Source organism: Elephantulus edwardii, unplaced genomic scaffold (genome assembly GCF_000299155.1).
Source record: "Elephantulus edwardii isolate Elephantulus edwardi_28Jun2011 unplaced genomic scaffold, EleEdw1.0 scaffold00193, whole genome shotgun sequence".
NCBI lineage: Eukaryota > Metazoa > Chordata > Mammalia > Macroscelidea > Macroscelididae > Elephantulus > Elephantulus edwardii.
In genome coordinates this window covers 5,758,123-5,760,929 of record NW_006399943.1, presented here as the reverse complement: position 1 = coordinate 5,760,929, position 2,807 = coordinate 5,758,123, and the positions used below count along the sequence as shown (strand labels likewise).

The window sequence follows — 2,807 nt, the reverse complement described above, 5'->3', positions numbered from 1 at the left end:
CCACTTTTGGCTTTTATACCATTTCTGCAAACCCTATCCCCAACACAGCCCGGTCACAGGCAAGTGAGAAGGAAGAGCTACACTCAGAGGAAGAGGGGACCATGAGCCACACCACCTCCAAGGCAGATGTGGAATAATCCAGCAAAAGTTGTGAGTCTTCTGGGTTTGAGTCAAGTTGACGTCCTCCTCCTCTTCCTCAGAAAATGAAGAGGAAGAGGAGGAGGAAGGAGGAGGAAAGGATAAGGTAACTGGGTACAGTATGGCCCCTCCTGCCATGGATGACACAGCAAAGGACCTGAAAAAAGGAATGCTGGCCATAGAGGCAGCCATAAGGGATTTCTTGGGCCTGCAAGAAGAGATAGACATACAGGTGGAGGACGAACACCCAGAGACCTGCACCCACAGGGAAGAACGCCCTTTGCCTACAGCCATCAGATGCCACCCCCATCTCCCCCCGCAGAGCCTGGACTAGAGCAGGAAGGAGCCATTCAACTGTCTCCAAAACCCACCAATAGAGACTTGACAGCACAGTCCCCATTATCTCCTGAGCACACACCAAGACATCTTGGACAGAGACCAAACCCACGACAGTGCTGTCTCCACCTTAACAGCCACCACTGCCACCTCATAGGCCATGACAACCACCATGACCACAAAGCCCACCTCCAGAGCCAGAGGCCCCAGCACCCCCACAGCACCTGGACCCTCCGGAGCCTCCCCACGAGGAGCAGCCCACATACAAACTGGGCCTCTACGGGAGTCTGGAAAAAAAATCACAAAGCGTAGAGACCACTCCAGCCACAGCAGAAAGGGAGCCTCTGCTGTTGTGAGGTAGCAACAGCGTATCTCTCAGCTCTCCTCAGGTACCCGGCAGCCACTTCTCCTACCAGGCTATGTGCCCCCTGCCTGAGCAGGGGAGACCTCCCTCGTACGCCATGACAGAACTTCAACCTCAAGAGCACCTTACCTGAGCCCAGCAATCACCTGCCCCTACCCTTGGCTCTGGTGCTGGTGTTGCCCATACCCGTCTTGCAGACCCAGATGTGAACCGTGCTTCTCTACCACCCTTACTGCCGGCACCACTGGCCCCTTTCCCACCCCCCAACGAGAGAAAACCAGGCTGGCCCTAGCAGTCCCCGCCAGCGATGCTCTCCCTGGAGGGAACCTTGGTCAAACTGCCAAGATCTACCCTGGGCAGGGACTTTCTGCTTGTGCCAGGAAACACCAAAACCTTATCTTCCCCAGCACTAATGACCCCAGGGCCCCTTAGACTTCTAAAACACAAGAATCCCAGCCCCACCCCTGCTACTGGTGGAGCCCACCAAGCTGTGCTTCAAAGAGCTTGAGAACCAGTGGCCTGCTGAGGTCATGTCCCTGGGATATAGAGGCTGCGATGAGGCCACTGAGAATGACGTGGAGCTGGCCAAGGCATGGGGACCCTGGCGCTGGCCATGCAAGTACCCTGAGGACGTACTGGACACCTTTGCCTCACCCACCTGAGCTCTAAATGTCGCGGCCCCTCTTCCGGACCCGCTCTGACTTTGAGAATATGATCATCCTGTACAACATTTGGAACAGTGGCATCAATGAGGAAATTTTCTGATACCTCTGTGTCACTTATGAGCGACTCCTACAGCAAGACAATGGCATGGACTGACTCAACAACACCCTCTGGGTATACCATCCTCCCACCAGCCAAGAGGAAGAAGCGGGAGGGTGGTATCAGGGAAGACATGATTGGCTGTGCCCAGAGCAAGGGCTTCTACATCATCGACAAGAAGGACAACCATAGATACCTCAACAGCAGCCGGACCAGCACCGACGAGCCACCCGATGACACTGAGGGTGTGAGTATCCCATGGAAGCCTCACACCTGAACTCAGGCCAGCTCAGAGCGGTGTTCGGAGCCATGGCGTCTCATGTCCTCCTTCACTAGCAACTGTGTGCGACAGTGACCTCCTTAAATTCAACCTCCTCAAGTTCCTGGAAAAACAAATCTCAAATTATGCAGAAGCCATACCCACAACTGGGACATATTCAACACAGAGCCCACTGCAGGCCTCTAGAGATATGATCATGGAGTATGTGGGCCAGAACATCCACCAAGTGATCACTGATCTGTGGGAGAAGCGCTACAAGGCCCATATATATTGGTAACAGCTGTGTGTTCTGAGTACACCGTGACACCACTGTCGATGTCACCCAGAGCGGCAACTTTGCCCGCTTGATGAATCAAAGTTGCAACCCAACAGCTAAGCCAAGGTGATCACGGTAGAGTCACAGAAGATTGTCATCTGCAGGAAGAAACACATTGGCATCAAAGAAGAGATCACCTACGATGACAAGTTCCCCATCGAAGATGTCATGATCCCCTGCTTCTGTGACTCTGAAAACTGCCGAGATACCCTCCACTAGGACCTGGCCGGTGCCAAACATGAAGAATGTCCCCCATCCCTGGATCCCAAGCAGGACCACCAGGCCCAGCCAAACCCTTGCCCCATTTAAAGCGCTGTCCCCCCTCAGAAGCTGTGCCAGGGCCCCCAACGCTACCCTAGGTCTGCCGCAGCTCCTGCCCCATGCAGCGGAAAATGGCTTTCTGTCTGTGCCTCCATCCATCCGTCCGTGAGTCTGTCCTGTGGCTCTCATTTTCAAACCTGTCCTGGCACGGTGTGTCTGACCATCAGTGTGTCTCCTCTTTCTGCCTCCCTGTCCCTGTCCCCATACTTATCCTCAGCTCCTGCCCACGAATGCTGCTACGTCATGTTGTCTTGTCTTTATTTTCTTCCTCATCATAAGAAAACACATTT

At 54.0% G+C, this 2,807-nt stretch overlaps 1 pseudogene; it reads left to right on the top strand.

Annotated features, from left to right (window-relative positions):
• Positions 1-259: 259 nt before the first annotated feature.
• LOC102845909 lies at positions 260-2,415 on the top strand (annotated as a pseudogene).
• The last annotated feature ends 392 nt before the right edge of the window (positions 2,416-2,807 follow it).